Source organism: Plutella xylostella, chromosome 3 (assembly GCF_932276165.1).
Source record: "Plutella xylostella chromosome 3, ilPluXylo3.1, whole genome shotgun sequence".
In the NCBI taxonomy this organism is placed as follows: Eukaryota; Metazoa; Arthropoda; class Insecta; order Lepidoptera; family Plutellidae; genus Plutella; species Plutella xylostella.
This window is the reverse complement of record NC_063983.1, coordinates 1,705,291-1,724,029: the sequence shown is the minus strand read 5'-3', so window position 1 is coordinate 1,724,029 and position 18,739 is coordinate 1,705,291. Positions and strand designations below refer to the sequence as shown.

At 36.7% G+C, this 18,739-nt stretch overlaps 1 protein-coding gene across 3 annotated transcripts in view; it reads right to left on the bottom strand.

The window, feature by feature from the left end:
* Positions 1–10,940, bottom strand: part of LOC105386180 (SH2 domain-containing protein 4B) — a 42,629-nt gene extending 31,689 nt beyond the window's left edge. The window contains exons 1-2 of one of the 3 annotated variants that reach the window (XM_048626136.1): positions 10,697–10,939; positions 6,062–6,115 (exon numbers count right to left, since the gene is read on the bottom strand). The gene's annotated coding sequence lies outside the window, so the exon portion shown is untranslated. Of the gene's footprint in view, positions 1–6,061; positions 6,116–10,215; positions 10,625–10,696 lie in introns of those variants that run through there. The other 2 variants (XM_048626139.1, XM_048626141.1) reach the window with 2 other exon arrangements.
* Between the last annotated feature and the right edge of the window lie 7,799 nt (positions 10,941–18,739).

The following is an 18,739-nucleotide window of genomic DNA, read 5'->3' as shown; positions in this document are numbered from 1 at the left end:
AACTAAAGGCTCAGTCCAACACGGGGGCCACTGCTGGTTAGTGGTTTTTTTAATTATTATTTTTAAACTTAAGCAGATATCTGATCCATTCGTCAATACAGTTTATAGATAGGTAACGTAATACCTACTTTTCTAAATAGAAAGTTACATAACGCATCTAGATCATATTATAAATAGATTCAACTGGTTTTGAATAATTTATTCTCTGCAGGAGAGAAGTGAAAATATTATTGAAATATTAGCGCGAGGAGATCCTAACATAATATAAATATGTAAGTGGATTAAACTACGCAAATAAGGTTATGCAACAGATCAGTGATCTAGATAGTAAATTATAATCTAATATCATTATAATTATTAGGTAGTTATAGTACCTATAAGCAATAAGGCCGACTTTTTGTACTGTTTTCATTTTTAAGTTTAATTTTTGTTTTATTTTTTGTTTTGGTGCAAATAAAGAGGATTGTATTGTATTACCTAGTTTTAGCCAGCTCGATATTCCAGTCCAGGGGTATAGACTATAATTATACATAGAGACCCACGGGAAGATTTATATTACTTGAAACATAAGGTTCCATTTACATTTTTTGTGTTAATTTAGTGTTTACAATTTAACTCCAATATTATGATAATATTATGATTAAAGTGACAGTAGCATGAATAAGCGAAGAAATGCGTTCTACACTACTATTTTATGCACTAAATTTCTTACATAATCCAATTAACACCCCGTTATAATTAAAAACCTATTATTATGTTATATGCGAAACCGTTTTAAAATGTATTTTGCTAACGAGCTGAAAACGAAAGTGTTAGGTCATCGTTATAATAATTAATTAATCAACAATTATCTGTATTTCTGTCCGTAGTGCAACCGCATAATAAGACAAACAGCGGAGGGTAATCCGTTTTTTTATATCAAATAAAAGTTATTAACATTTCATAATTACTTATGCATTGTGTTGATCATCAACAGTTAATAACGCACCGAGCAATTAAACAACGTAGGTAACCTGTTATTCAAGACGTTAACATAAAACTTTATTAAGTAAATGTAACAAACGGTAGCTTTCTCCGTAAACGCTCCCCGCAGAGCCGGTTTTAGCAGATAGCTCTCGCGAAATAAATAGGCTATCGGACCGGGGGGGTTATTCTATACTGACGAAAAACGAATGAACGAGAGGTGTCGTGCTACCGGCACGTTTAATAACTGTGAGATAGAGTCGTGGCTCGCGAGCCAGGATCCAGCAACGCTCTGAAACTTAGTTATTCGTTATATAGAGTGACCCCCCTGCGCAGGCGCACTGGTCTAGATATCTACACGTTGCGTAAATCACCGTTTCTCCACGATAATGGTTCGGGCTTGTGTTTCTCTCCTAATGAGGCATTAAAGATCTCCCGCCATGGACGCCATTCTCCATTTTCGTGTTTGACAACTGACGCGCGTTTACAGAGAACGCTACACTTATTTTGAAAGCTGACATTACAAGCTCTATATTGGGTTCCCCTCATCTCGCCTAATCTAAACTAAACTAGTTTCGCATAACTCGTAAGGTCTAAACTTTTTTGGTAGAATCATCACTTCGCCAAGACTTATGTGGCATAAGACTCGTTTCGTCTAAAACTCTTTTGGCACAAACTTGAAACACCTAAGTCTCGTTTGCTCAAATTGTTCGTATTGGTATAATCTTGTTTCTCCTAATATTATCTTAGTAAATACTATATTAAGTATATTGTAAATGCACAAATTGTGGTAAGTATTTTTCTTTTACATCCATTAAAAATCACGATATTGAATGATCAAAATATCGAAAGTGAATGACCATTATGATGATTACAAACGCCATTAAACCCCACGGGATCGAAGCCTAAAGATAGGTGCGACGACGAGTAAAGCGAGGAGGAGCGTGTTAGTTACACATTATCGTCAAAAGCAAAGCGAAGCGTTTCCCACATAGCAGCCACAATACAAGGCACCAGTTTGCGCTATGTAGGGAGACGCTCCATCAAATTTAAATTCGTTAGAATATTATTACTTTGTATAACCTATGCCATAGCATTATTAGGCTATTCAAGATTTGGCCATACCATTATTAGGCTAAACAAGATTATGCGGAATAACTTTTTACTAAAAGAGATTTATGCCATACGATTTTCGGCGAAACGAGACTTTGACAAAACGTTATTATGCAATATGAGATTAGGCAAATAGATCTTAGGCCAAAAAAGGTAGAACCATTTTTATTGCTAGTTGCAACTGGCACGAAAGGAATAATAAAGGTATCAAATAATTAATATTAATTAACTCCTTTTATAGAGTTACAAACGGAAAACTGCAATTCTAATGACCTTACAGGATTACAATTACAACCATTACGCATTATAAACATCATAAAAAAAACAATTTCAATCTTAAAAGGCATTAGCCATACGTTCCGATACAATTAGCTGAATCATACATATCACGTAGGTAAATAGACAACATTATGTACCTAGTGCCATTTACTTCCTTCCGATAGGCCTTGTAGCTTAGATATTGCATTTTCCATATATTAGAGTTCAACGGGGGACCGAACTTATAGAATCAGAAGAGCTAGCACGGGGCGCAATTAATACGTGTCAATTTTTTTACATTACGTTCACTCACATAGCGCAGCCTCAAAAGCGAGCGCGACGGAGAACTTTTGACACATCTTAATTGTTCCCCGTGCTAGGCCTTCTGAAAGTGTCTTATCGATAAATTCTGTAAGCTAACAGTTCATGGTTCAATCGAAAGAACCGTTTCAGACAAAACGATATCTATTATAGTGACATCAAATACACTATGAGATCCTAAAGCCAGTTAAGTGCACTATAACGAGATTAAAAAGCAAGTACTGTAAAAAAAACATTTGTAGAGGCTTAAACTAAACCTTAAAAGTGAACGTAAGGGTCGTAATCCTTATCAACTGCACGTTTTATAGGCTTTATAGTAGTTTAATTCGGTATCGTTCAGCTCTGTTACTTGTTTTATGATTACGAGATTATGCTAGTAGTTAAACCCAGTTGCTATGTGAATTTGACTTTCCTAGATGTGTAACTCTATACTTACGAGTATATTGCCTGCTTTGAAACTACTGGACTAATTTTAATAATTATTTCACCATTATTAAGTAAGTACATTATTATATCTACTGAAGTCGTGACCAATACAGTCGCAGATCCAAAGTTGTTCAGAAGTCATAAAATTTTGGTCCAAAAAAGTCAAACGTATAAGCTAATAATATTAGTCTCTCTACCGAAATCTAGGGGAGCTAGATTCGTATGAGTAGGTATGTTGATGAAAGCTATCAAATCCAATCTCCAACAAGTTAAACTGTTCAATGGTACCGATTCTGAAGGGCGCACTTCCTAATTTTAAAATGAGCTAAAATCTCTAAATTTAACTGACAGCGCTAATTTTTGCTATTCTGAAGGCAACGATTTTAACGGCCAACTAAATTTAGAAGGCTCATTTGACGTCTTTAAAATGAGTGTGGCCATATACTTAAGGATATTACAATCGAAAATATCGATTAACTTTTTTAACCTTAAAGTACTCCAAATAAATTTAATTATCCTAAATAGTAGTTGAAAATAATTAAAAGCATTAAATAAACTGCATTTATATTGGTTTTCGTGATAATTTCAAATATTTATGTAACATACTCATAATTCATTATTGCAACTGGTAACTCTGGCTATAAAATGCTTCTATGGTGCTCTATGGACATTTCCGAGTGATTTAAAAAAATATAAAATAGTAGAGATGGGGTAAGTTGATAAAATTTTGAGAATAATCGAATATAATCGATTATTGCACTACAATATTTTAAACAATAGTTTTCCAATAAAGTTTGTAGGTACTAAGTTCTACATCTATCCACGATATTAAATGTAAGTACTTACTTACTTCAATGTTTAATAGTTGATGATGATGTTACGTTAATACTTAAGTAGGTGACTGTGTAAGGGATGATATTCATATAAGAATATGAAAAGTATCGAATACTTACAAAAGCACAAATACCTTATCAGTACTTACTTATTTCCGATGAGTACGTATTTATATTTACCAAAAACGCATATGATTATAATAAAAGTACCTACCCAGGAATCGATCCAGCATCGATTATTTTTTCATTCAAGCATAGTTCGGAAGCAAGTAACATTGCACTAGGTACATCTCTATGGCGCATGCGCGCTGGGCTGCAAGAGAGGCGCGCCGCCGCCGGCGCGGCTCGTCGCCACCACCGCCATATTGAATTTACCGCCGAAACGTTTGCCGCTATTTTTTTAAAGATAAGATAAGATAAGATAAGATAAGATAAGATAAGATAAGATAAGATAAGATAAGATAAGATAAGATAAGATAAGATAAGATAAGATAAGATAAGATAAGATAAGATAAGATAAGATAAGATAAGATAAGATAAGATAAGATAAGATATTCTTTATTTGCACACAAAAATATGGACAACAATACAAAACTTAATCTAACACATATGTACAAATGGCGGTCTTATCGCTTAAAGCGATTTCTTCCAGACAACCTTTGGGTGGAAGGATATTTAGATGTAAAGAAGGGTAAAGTGTACTAGGAATAAAGAATATACCATAAATATTTAATATACCAATACATACTACCTACAATATATTTACATATATAATTTATATACCTAGCATCATAATATATAATATATTAATATATAATAAAATACATACCACGTTACTTATATATAATAATAAGCATATTAAAGAGGATATAGTGATCTTCATTCAAGAACCGAGGAAATGGTCTTTTAACATCCTTTTGAATGAGGCCAATGACGGTGCTTTCCGTATACTAAGTGGGAGATCGTTCCATAAAGTGATTGCTTGTATGGTGAAGGAGTCACTGAAGAATTTTGTAGTATGGGGTGGAATATTCAGCCGTAGGTTTTGTGAGGAACGCAAACCCCGGCTGTGGGATTCATGTCGAAAGTGAAATCGCTCTTTGAGATAGTCGGGGTACGCTGGGTTAAACAGTATTGAGTAAAGAAGTGAAAGAATGTGAGTATTCCGGCGAAGGCGAATGGGGAGCCACTTGAGCTTAGCGCGATACTCTGAAACATGGTCATACTTGCGTAAACCAAATATAAACCGTATACAGACATTCTGGAGGCGCTCAAGTTTGTTAAGTTGCTCTTCGGTAAGATCGGGATAACATGAGTCGGCATAATCTAGAATAGGAAGAAGTAGGGATTGAGAAAGCACAATTTTGGTGGCTGTGGGCAAGAAATTTCGCAGTCTGCATACATAATTGCTGTAAGTATATATATTCAACTTAGACTTTTATCTCGTCGCATTAAACGTACCGATTGCATGCCAGCTCGCGTTCGTCCATTTTTGTGAAGCTAGCGTGACCCCTCATTGTCGATGTAAATGGTATGTAGAGCGTATCATGTCAGCGCATTGCACTTGATTCGACATTAACTGTGCTACTACAAAAAACTTTAAACATTGATGTCGATTCTGAAGGCAGAAATTCTAATATTAACGCTGTCAAACAAAAAAATTTGCTAGCATAAAATGACATTTACGGAAACAATCATAGAGTCGAATTTTAAACAAAGAAATTAAGGTTATGACAGCTCTAAATTTAGATTTTCTGCCTTCAGAATCGACATCATTGTTTAACAAATTTAGTTTGACAGATTTGGTAGGCGTTTGACAGCGCTAAACAACTGTTAATTTTTTGTGGTAAGGCCCTTACATTCTATGGCCAAAAGCCCCCACTGAGACAAAAGTATATGTAGGTAGCATCAGCGAATCCATGCGGTCCGGATTATAAAACAACATAAGGTGGGCCATCGGACGATTTCGAGAAAGTATCTAAAAAAACATATAAATACCCACTAAGTAGTCTATCTGTAACTTTTATAATAGAAAAATGCGAAAATGAGTTACTTATTGGTAATTTTTAGTAATTGCTTCTTTTTCAAACAAGAGCAATTTATAAATTCCATGATGAATATGCTTTTTAGGTTATAAAATAACATACCTTCTGATCGACACTCGGCTAAAGAAAAATGCTGCTGTCTTCAGTCATGAACACCTGAAAGAAGAAAAAAAAAACATTTTAGTTATTTAAAGAAGGATTTTAAGAATTTCCGAATTTAACAGATTTTTCCCTTAATGATGTGTATGTGTCTACGTGTCTACTCTACCTCCCTATCGCAAACTTGTTTTGACAACGATTTTTGGATTTAAATTGTATTGAATTTCTCACTAGTTATTCCGTTCTGACTTCGCCATAAAGCCCCTGCGACGAGCTTATTAATAGGTACATCGTAAGATGTAGGCAAACACACGGGTAGCCGGCAGTGGTTGGATGAGGAAGGCCGAGGACCGAGTGTTGTGGTGCTCCTTGGGAGAGGCCTATGTCCAGCAGTGGATGATTATTGGCTGATGATGATGATGATGATGAAGATGTAGGTTGATTGATTGATCTATATCCTAAAGGTTACCATAAGTACCAATGAAGAAATTTTATAAAGGCACAATAAAATCATTATTTCGTTTGTTTAATTCCGAATACTTAAACTGTGTAAGTATAATGCGGCGACAATACACCGAAACCATGTCACAGAATAAATAAAACATGTACGTACACAGATAACAGAGTATTAATATTCTGTGTGGTCGCTTCCTGCGTGAGTCGTTGTTATTTAACTAACGTAAGTACGAGCATTTTTTCTGGGAACTTAATGCAATAAGCACCACAACTGCTGAAGTACCGTCCACACGAAAAAAAGAGTACCTAAGTAGGTAGGGAATATATAGGGAATGCTACTGCAATATTAGTGTACTTATGAGGCGATCTTGAAAAGAACATAAAATATTAATAGTAGAGAAAAAAAACATTTTTCATTAAATCATATGTATGTATGTAGACTGTTATCTATAGCTAACACATCTAGTAACAGCTAACAGATCTAGCACATCTAGATATGTGAACCCACCAACCCGCAGTGGACCAGCGTGGAGGGAAATGGTCCAAGCTTAGGAAGGCAGTTTAGACCTTGGGAATATGCACAAAGGTTCCACTCGAGAGAGCCACGTGCAGGGTACTTACACCCCCACAGAGAATAGAATAGAATAGAATAGAATACAATAGAATACCTGCTCCCACTACCGCTCTATCACTACTCCTACTACCTTTGCACGTCGACAAACCCCATCCGTAAATTGTGTATTCAGCATTCCAAGAATAAATCAGGGGGTCAGGTCAGATCTGAATGGCAATCTAAATATAGGAAAGGTCAAGTGACCCGGACCCACAATAGACTGTAAGTACACATAACTGTGAGAGGTGCCGCTTTCTAACAGGGCAATAGGTGAATAATACCGCCAGAGGCCCTAAGCTCAGCCACCTATCCGATCGTACATACTACGGACCAAATGTTCATATCGAAATTTTAGGAAAACGGCTTCGGCTATGCTGTTGAAGTGTACGCACTTGTGTGAATTTTTATACAAAGAATTCTGAATGCGATGCGTCTGTTACGTTGCATCTGAGTAATAATGCTATCTTGGAGGGGTCAGATTTCTACGCCTCTCCGTACACGAAGGCCCGGGTCTCCTATTTACTCCGTAGGTCGCGTCAAGTGTCGCCGCCGTAGGCCGCGTCACGATACTCACTACGTCTACGCGCCAACGTTGGCGTGTGAGGGAGACCGCATCAGTATACATTTCTATAGTGAGCATCGTGACGCGGCCTACGGAGCGACGCCGGACGCGACCCACGGCGCAAATAGGAGACCCGGGCCGAAGTGAAATATTAGAGAGACCCGTGAAACACATAGTCGTAAAGTGCTTAAAACTTTCTGCTTGCATAAGTCTGTCACGATTAGTTGCATTTCTGCGGACAACGAGACGAGAGCCAGTGTGTCTAGAATAATGTTAGCATAACTCAATCATTACCTGTAAGTACAGTCGGGCGCGCGGACATCTGACCCCTAATGATTTGAATTTCTTCTACCGAATTTACGGCTGTTAGCATCATGGTTATACAACGATATTTTGATTCGAACTAGATGGAGTGTCGGTGCAAAAGAAACGTCTTGACAAATAACACCCCACTTCTACCACTGAACTCTTATTTTGAACTAGCTGTTCCCGCGAGCTTCGCTTCGCCTTAAGAAGGTTTTTCCCGTGGGAATTCCGGGATAAAAAGTAGCCTATGTTCTTTCCCAGGGACTAGTCCGCATGTATACCAAATTTCATTCAAATCCGTTCGGTAGTTTTGGCGTGAAAGAGTAACAGACAGACAGACAGACAGACACAGTTACTTTCGCATTTATAATATTAGTTAGGATTAGTTTCATTGGACTTAAAACGGTTTGACAGTAAACAAAATGCGGCCAGATTTTTACTTAGTTTTTGTAGGTGACACACCATCTTGATGGTAAGTACATTGTTAAGTGTTTATACCAGCATCTGCTTGCCAAAAATAGGTAGTTAGATAAAGATATACTTAGTGGTAAGTGTCCCTTCTAAATTAAATTACGAGTGGGGTCAGATATCGACATGGCCTCCTGTATCCATGTAGTTATGACATTTATGATGAGTCAAGCCAATCGACAATGACAGTGATTTGTAACGTGTTTACACAAAGGAAATGATTAGAAAAGAACAAGAAAATGTTCAAAAAAATATATAATTATAAACAAACAAAAAACCCGACTGCACGCTAAAAATATGAAAACAAGCCCCAATGTTAATGGAAAGTATCGCAGGCGGGGACCAGCAAAGGGTTCATCATTTAGCTGAATGTTACTTAGATAGGGACATACATTGTGTGGCACATACACAAGTTGGTCCCCGCCTGCGATACTTTCCATTAATACATACATACAAACATACAATCGAAAAACATTACCCTCCTCCTTCGGCAGTCGGGTAAAAATAGTGGACAAGGTTAACTATAAAAACAACCGCTAAGATACACAATTACACAGATAAGTTCTATTGAAAATTAAGCAAGTGACTTTAATTTCGGTAATAATAGTCGATATTTTTAGTCAAAAATTAAACGATTTTTACGCTAAAACTATTGCTAAGTTTTTTTAATAAAATTTTAAATACATTTTGTACTAACTGTAACGTAATGTCAATTCCTTCTTTATGGTAGTGTTGAAAAGGATCAAGATGAAACAGTGTAATACGTCTACATAAAACAACTCACGATTTTATAAGTAAATTTCAAATAGACGTTAAATTACAGATATCAATCTTTTCTACGATAAGCGGAGTGATTTCATTGCAATGGTCGGTTTACTCCATCTAACTACATTAAACGTCATTCATTATTTGCGAGTGAAATAATATTATACGTATGACTTTCACTCCATAACGGAATATTGTAGTAACAAACTAAACATTAGTATTTTAACAAAAAAACTGTATTTGTCCGCGACAAAAAATCATAAAACCAATTCAAATTCCAGAGAAAACTATTTACACTTACGAACTGTTTTTAATTTCGTAATGGCTTTTGTTATGATTGTACCTAAGTAAAATTATTGTAAACAAAACACACACTGGCAGGCAATGAAATAGTTCCACTTGCAAAATTCCGACACTAAAAGAGGCCTACATTTTGTTTATGCATGTCATTGAACATTTTAACACAATATTAATAATTATGTTATTGCTTTTTGTAACTTATACCAAATAATATTTCTTATCGTTTAAATTATACATAACTAGGTACAGACCTAACATTGCTTATCAAACTGCAAACATAAGTAAAACGCCATTAACTCCAAAAAATTCATACAATGTTTACCAAGATTGGTCTTAACTGTTTGAGATGCAAATAAACTTAAGGCAGTTGTTTCATAAACATTAAGATAGGTAGATAGCTAAACGATAAATTCCAGAAAAGTGATAACGTCACTCAAATGTGTATCCGTCCATGATATTAACTGTACAGCTGTATTGATAAAAACGAGAAAATACCGAGTCATTAATCTTGAATAATACTGTGTAGGTATCTTAATGCAGAGATTCAATTGGGGCATTGCGTAGGTACCTACCTACTTTTGCAACTAAACAGAATGCGTAAAAAATAAATAAGTTAAACCTTACTAAGCTATGGCTGAGAGTATGTGACAATACACTTATTACTCTTCAAGAGTATTCTATGCCTACCTCGAGTATCCGGCAAAATCCTTCATCTGAGTATGAGTAAACAACAGCGGTCCCAATTAAGGCCCCTGAGGCACTCCCGATGTAATGAATGAATCACGCCACTGGCATTTATAAACTACAGTACACATAGCACACGGGGTAAAATACAACATCGAACAAAGCATGTTCGGTGTTGATACAAAATGTTAAAAGCAAACAAAAGATGGGAATTTTTAAACATTACACTATCGAATGCGTGTGGTCAACTATGCCTCAGAATGCGTAAAACTTTGCGAAACATGTTTCGGAAAATGCACAAAATGTGCAATATTAATAAACGCATCAGATAAAACTTAACCAACAACATCATAAACGACTTATTAACTGCAATTGCTCGTTTAAAAAAACACTTAAAGAAATATAAAGTCACGTCAGTTTCGTAAAAAAACTTTTACGGTTGCGTTAATTAGTTTTGCATTTCCAAACTGATGTCGGTACGTACCGGGTGGTGCAGTCACTTCCCTTGGCACGTAATCACAGAACAAGAGGGCACATCACTATCATAGAGCACAGTTTTGAAATTTGTTTTTATTTCGCGGCAAGTTTTCAAACTTGGAACAGAGCGTTGCGCGCGCAGCGTGCGTGCCCGCGTCTGCGCTCTCCAACGAACTGAATAAGTTACTCTGTGGAACCGCCGCCGCCGCCGCCGCGCTTTCGACGCATCGCGCCCGTGCGATACCGTCCAACTATGTCCAACATTCGACAAATTCTGCACAGATCGCTCTACATCCTGGAAATCGTCGGAATATTTCGATACGCGAGATGAAAACAACGCGCCAACTTTCTTAATTCTACATGTCTTTGAGCACTAATCGGATACCCATTTGCGCTTTTAAAATTCCATCACCATCCGAGAATTTTGTAACTATCTAGGTAAGTAGGTAGGTGTACACAGCGTATTACGGATAAGTACATACCCACATTGAATTAGAAAACTTACCTACTTTTGGGCAAGAGCAAATTAGATTAGATTGACCAATGAAACAAGGGTTAGTGCTAAAATTAGAGATTGTGTTTAATCGAGGGTCCACGATTCCATCTACCGCACACAATTTCCAAGTGTTCGCCCGCATTGCTGCTGCTTATCACAACATGGAGCATGTAACGTTAGTTCCACTAATTAAGTTGTGTGTTGCGTAAACAGAAAACGAAACGCACACTCAACGGAACTGTGGAAACATACGGGCTGATAATGAGTGACGCCGTTCAATATTGACAGCAGCAGGAACAGATATTATAACCACAAAGATACACTCCCGAGAAATGAAAAAGGTGGAACTTTTGACCTATTCCAAAATGTTGGTTGGGTTGGGTGGACGTAAAATTTAAAGAAAAAATAGATAGATAGAAATTACTGAAGTAAGTAATGCAGAAATATGCGTATATATTAGGGCATGCAATACCGGAACTATTTTCAATACCGGTATTGAGTTCCGGTATTGCAACTCAATACCGGGATCCCGGTATTAATACCGGTATTAGATTTCCTTGTAATAAATGGCATATATTGTGATTAAAGGTCGTATAGGTCAAAATAAAACGAGAAAAAGCAATGAAATTCAGTTTTTTGTAATAGATTTTTACGAGAATTGAGTATTAGTTTAAATTCCGGTATTAACTTTACCGGTATTAACTTTCAATACCGGTATTGAAAAAAGCGTGAATTTTGTCCCTGATACCGGTATTACGAATACCGGTATTGCGGTATTGCATGCCCTAGTATATATGCGTTGGCGTACCCACATAATTTTTAAAAGACAGACTTTTTCTCATACTCTTGTTGATAAAGAAAATACTTACTCGAAAGGGTCACACTCACATACTTACTAAGTTTTAAGTACTTACTTACTTACTAAATGAGAAAAGATAATGGCAAAGACAGCTTACTCGAAACACAACGTAATATAAATCACATCTATAGCGTATTCTCTGTAACTGTAACATTCAGACGTAAACTGTAAAAGAGAGTACGGTTACAATACATAAATAAAACATTCTTCACTCTCGTTTTCAGTGTCCCAAACTACGTAAGTCTTGAAATGAAAATGAAAACATCATGAAAAGAAAGCTGAAAGAGTGTATTTAATTATTTTTGCAAGATTTATGAGAAAGTACCCAAAAAGAAAGATATTAAAAATGACAGGTGCATAATTGATTTAATTAACATCGTGTTTTTTTTTATATTAATGAACAATTACGTATACTTGCTGGAATTTTGTAATAATCCTGGATGAAGTTTATAAATTAACTTAAAAATGTGTTTGCCCTAAATTTGCATTGCAATATCCAGTCTAGTTCTCACTAATTCGCAGCCACAAAAACTGAAAGGTAATTAACTAATTATAATGATGAAGATGACTCATAATTCCGAGGTCAATGCACGTTTTTACTACCAACTTTCTGTAATAATTCGTCTTTGGGGTTCCGTTCCTTTAAATAAATGTGCTTAGAAACAAGATAGTTAATTGAGTGCTATTAAATTCTGTAGACCATTGTTTTTGTGATTAGGTCGAAAATAGTCGAAATATTTTTTAGCTATTTTCATCGATGCCTTTACCGATACACTTTGTTACTAACGTTACTTCAAGTTTAATTAACGACTACGTTTTAGACGAAGTGGTTAGTTCTAACATGTTAACATAGATTTATACTTATCTAGAACGACGGAGCATCAACGCACAGTCGACGCAGCGCTAACGCAACCCCGTGTGCCTCTAAATCGATTGATTTGATCAAACTGATTTAGTGCCAATTTCTCCATAGTGGGTTAGAGCATAACCAGGTAGTGGTTGACTTTTGAACATCTGTCAAGAGTTTTATACGGAGATGACGTATAATTGATGAACCAATCCTTGGTCGGTTAGATAACCGACTATGGAGAAATTGGGGCTTAATTTGAAAGAGCAAAGAACGTCTCGTATTCGCGCTTAACCGTTCTTTTTTCAAAAAGAACAGCCGTTACTGGCAGTTACGAAACCATAGACAACGCGTTATGGAGCCGTATTAGAATTGCAACGTTGGTGATTTATCATTACCTACTGCTTTGCAATTCTGATGATGTTTCGCTACAGATTTTATTATAACATACCTTTTAGTAATTTGTGCCTCGTAGCGTCTCGGTTTCATTGAGGTTTTCTCGAAAATACTATTTATTTGATTGCGAACTCGTTTATCCAAAAAGCAGAAATGATAACTTCTAAGTATTTCTAGACTGAGAGGGTAACACAGGAGAAGCATAATAGGAATATAATATTTACTTGAGCTTGATAGCTTCCCTGAAGAGTAAAATCATTAATTCATTCTGCCTGTTCAGACATACCTACGCTGTTTTTTTGTACCTGTTGTCTTACTAATATTTCATCACATCACGACCCATCACGTCCCCACTGCTGGGGCACGGGTCTCCTTCCAATGAAGGAAGGGTTTTAGGCCTAGTCCACCACGCTGGCCTAGTGCGGGTTGGTGGACCCCAACACAAGCAAGCTTGTGCTGAGAGAGTTGTCGGATAAGTGGGCAACCCGACTGTCAGATGTTTTCAAGCTGCCCGAAGGCCTCTGACTAGGCTTAACGACTAATATTTACATTTCAATAAATTCATGCCACTAACTTTTTATGGACTCACAGTGTGCAATAAATGATTATTATTAGTATAAGACAATGTAAATCGGGCTTAATACGATTAATAATCTGTTTCTCTGTGTGTGTACTTATAGGTAGGTTATTAGTACTTACATTACAATGCAGGTTCCGTCTTCCGATGCAGTTTTTGTGACCTTAGTGTGAGATTAATTGCGCAGTGACATAATGTTATTGTGTGACTGATCTAGCTACTTATGCTGAGGTAGGTACTTCGATTAATATGATTGAAGAGGTTTGATAGTTTCATTATGGTGTTTTTTCGACATGGATTGCTTCATCAGTCTATAGCAGTCCACTGCTGGACGTAGGCCGTTCCCAAAGAACGCTACTGGATGCGATCTTTAGCTTTCCGCATCCAATCATAACCTTTTGCCACCTTTTGCAAGTCGTCACCCCATGGATTGCTTAATGATACCTATTTCAAATAATGTGGTCAAACTTTCTCCAACCATGATCCAGAGCATCAAATTAAGATAAAAACCGACAACAATTAATTGACAGACACTTATAATTAGGCAATTTATAAACTGTTTAAAGCGCTCACTTCCACTGCATTGTATGCAAAATAATCTACATCTCATAATATTGAAGGAACTTTATGTGTATGTGCATAAAGGTTACAACACTTCAGACATTAATTAAGTATTCTAGGGAGATAAGTAAGAGTGATGTTCGAAGTGTCAACGACTTGTATGTAGGTGGAGTAAAGTCGGGCCAAATGTTGTATGTAGTTAATCTTAATTTACCTATGTTTGTACCTTAGGTAATTTTTGTGTGGTGCAACTGGACGCCTACTCTTTCATACCTATTTAATTATTTATTTATAAGTACTTTTATTGCTCAATTTACAAAAGTATATGTACAATCGGGTTCCGCTCATCTCGCATAATCTTTATTGACCAAAACTCATTTCGCATAACTCGTATGGTCTAAACTTTTTTGGCCGAACCATCACTTTGCCAAGACTTATGTGGCATAAGGCTCGTTTCGTCTAAAACTCTTTAGGCACAATCTTTAAACACCTAAGTTTCGTTTGCTCAAATTTATGTTCGTCTATACTCTATACCTATGTATAATCTTGTTTCTCCTAATGTTATCTTAATAAATAATATATTAAGTATGTAGTAAATGTACAAATTGTGGTATTTTTCTCCTACATCCCGAAAATCACGATATTGTATGATCAAAAAATCGAAAGTTAACGACCAATATAATTATTACAAACCCCATGAGATCGAAGCCTAAAAATAGGTGCGACGACGAGCAAAGCGAGGAGGAGCGTGTTAGGTGCACATGTTCATCAAAACCAAAGCGGAGCGCAGCGAAGCGGAGCGGAGCGTTTTCCAAACAGCAGAAACAATACAAGGCATCAGTTGCGCTATGTAGGGAGACGCTCCGTCAAAGTTAAAGCCAAACGAATATTATTACTTTGTATAAACCTAATAAACCTATGCCATAGCATTATTAGGCTATTCAAGATTTGGCCATACCATTATTAGGCTAAACAATGTTATGCGAAATAACTTTTTACTAAACGAGATTTATGCCATACGATTTTCGGCGTAACGAGACTTTGACCAAACATTACTATGCCATACGAGATTAGGCAAATAAATCTTATGCCAAAAAAGGTAGAACTTGTACAATCAGGTGTACTTAATGCTAAGAGCATTCCTACCTATCTTAGTTTCGATTTCGTCAACATAGCAACAAGGAATACCTAGCCGAGGCCTGGAGGGTTACTCTATACTAGTCTATACTGACCCCTTAGCATGAATTTTCATCGTGAACGTGAAGTAGAGTTCATCGAGTAATTTTGTATGAAAATATGAACAGCGCCCCTGGTGGTCAGTAGAAGAACTAAAATTTCCCTACAAAATTCATCGAGTAATTTCACGTCACGTTCACGATGAAAATGGACAACATTTCAAAAAACTAAAGCTGCTATAAATTGAAAACCATTTCGAGATATAGCTCTAAAGACCACAAAAAAATGATTTTGTATTTTTCGGATGTATCATTTTCGAGAAAATCATAAAATAGTAAAAAAGTGCTGATGACGTCATGCATCAGGTGCGATGCATTTTGATGATCAAAGCCTATAGATTTAAAAACAAAGTAACTGTCACTTTCATTTTTGATTGACGTTGACGTTTTATCGTGACGTTGTTGTTTATTTGGGTCATTTTCATAAATTCTGTTCTGACACTTTCTGACTATTTTTTTAATTTATTATAAGAGATGACCTCTATATAATATGTCCCAGAGCATGCCACCGCCTACACAGCTGAAAAAATGCTTCTGAAAAATGCTTCTGCTATTTTTATAAAACATGATAAGTACTTCGTATCATCAGAAATATCAATGTCATTTGAAAATGACCCATTTGTTGGTTGGCATGCAAACAAAGTTTAAATTATGTCATTTGTCAGTGTCATTTATGGTTTTTTTCGAGACTAAGGCAATAGACAAAAATAAAAATTGGGTCTAATATGTGACTTCACTTCCGGTTTTAAAATAATTAACTTTAAAGTTAAAAATAACATGCAAAAATTAATGTATTTACAAAATAAAAAAATATGGGTCCTCTAATTTTTTATAAACTTTCCGAATAGCTAATAAAGATATAGGGTAAAAAAAATGAAATGTTGTCCATTCATGCTAAGGGGTCTGACGAATTACAAACGAACGAGAACTGTCGTGCAATAGGCACATTTAGTACAAGGAGATAGAGTCTAAATAGATAGAGATACTTAATTTTTCAGGATATACGTAGGCTGTTTGTCAGCGTGCGGATTTCATCACGCACGCGGGATTACACGCCATTTTCCCAAATGTCGCATGCATAGGTATTATTCCACGCGCATCAATGAATTCTTGTATGAAATCCCGCGTGCGTGATCCAATTCGCATGCTGTTAAAAACAGCCATAGAGTGACCCCCTAGAGTGACGTGGACAGTTACAGTGGGACTGGTTCACAAACTGAAGGTCACTCAGCGAGCTATGGAAAGAGCTATGCTTGGAGTCTCTCTGAAAGATCGCATCGGGAACGAAGTAATCCGACAGAGAACTAAAGTCACAGACATAGCTCACCGAGTTAGTAAGCTAAGTGGCAGTGGGCTGGTCACATCTGTCGAAGAACCGATGACCGATGGGGTAAACGTGTTCTGGAGTGAAGGCCGCGACTAGGCAAACGAAGTGTGACGGGGCTAGATGGGGTGACGACTTGCGAAAGGTGGCTGGATATGATTGGATGCGGAAAGCTAAAGATCGTATCCAGTGGCGTGCTTTGGGAGAGACTACGTCCTGCAGTGGACTGCTATGGGCTGATAATGATGATAGAGTGACCCCCTGCAGCTCGCAGCCGACTAAGCACATCTCACGCGACGGATGTCAGCCGCCAAAAATTATTGCCTACCCACGAATTTCATTCCCAAGTTATGATCATGATGAGCAATTTCTAAGAGAAATCACACATTTCGATAAATTCACTTTAATTGAAGTTATGTGAAGATTTATTGTTACAGTAACATTAATCGCGATTAAATGTTTAATCTAGTTACCTATCTAGCTATCAACAAGTTGGTAAGTATAACTTAAGAGCTTCTTTTTAGGAATAGACAATAACATAATCAAACTTTAGTTATAAGTAAGTATTATCTTTTTTTTAGTACGTGAATTTATTAATATGGGATCTTCTAGGGGTTACACCTGTCTGCAGGCATTCACCATGCAAACATTATATATAAGATGTAATGGACATAGAATTCAGTCCAAAAATTTATACTATACCTACGTACCTACCTGTACATTATAAAAAAAAACGGAAATAAGCTTTCTATTATGATTTTATGATCAATGGAAGTTTTAAAATACGTAACGTGTTTTGTGCTGTCACATTTGGTTTTGATTGGTTCACAATGGAATTGGGTGAAAGTAGATACTTACTTATGTTATGTACTACCGAACCACACAATTTTATTAGGGCCTATTTCACAATGTCTGGACAATGGCTAATAGAGTTTGACAATAAAAATACATAAAAGTAGCGTAAAACATATTTTTTTTATGATTGACTATACCTAACGCCTTCTGTCAGAAGCAGAAGTTAATCAGAATCAGAAGTTAATCAGAATCATAATATCATCTTCCTCGGATCGTAGAACTAGGTAGTTTCAAATTTTCAAAAGTTGTAGAGAATGTAGAGTTGTGTTAAGGTGTGTATAGACTACAACATTTACTTTTAACAGATCAACGCCGCTCGCTGATATGTTCTCTAGTGTATGATCCTTTTACGAACTAAACATCGAGCACGGTCGCCTCTTTGATACAGCCTATTGTAAAAGCCCACGAGCATATTTCTGTAACATTCCGCAGCACATCATCATCATCATCATCATCAGCCTATAGCAGTCCACTGATGGACGTAGGCCTCTCCCAAAGCACGCCACTGGATGCGATCTTTAGCATTCCGCATCCAATTATAACCAGCCACCTTTCGCAAGTCGTCACCCCATCTAGCCGGAAGGCGTCCCACACTACGTTGTACGCACACCCGCAGCAGCTCCGACATTTGAAAGAAGAATGAAAGCAAGGTGCAATGCGTATACTCGGCATTATGTTACGGGTAAAAGCTCATAGTGAGTGTACATTTACCCGTAACATACCTATCGCCGAGCATTCGGACGAACGTTACATTACACGGAAATGGTTTGGAAACTGAGCTTTTCCCTGTATTGCACCATTTTTAATTACACAGAAATGCTCGCCAAAATGTTGTTATCTATACTATTTCTACTTCCATGACTCATCTTTACACTTTTTTACAGCAACACACTCATTCTT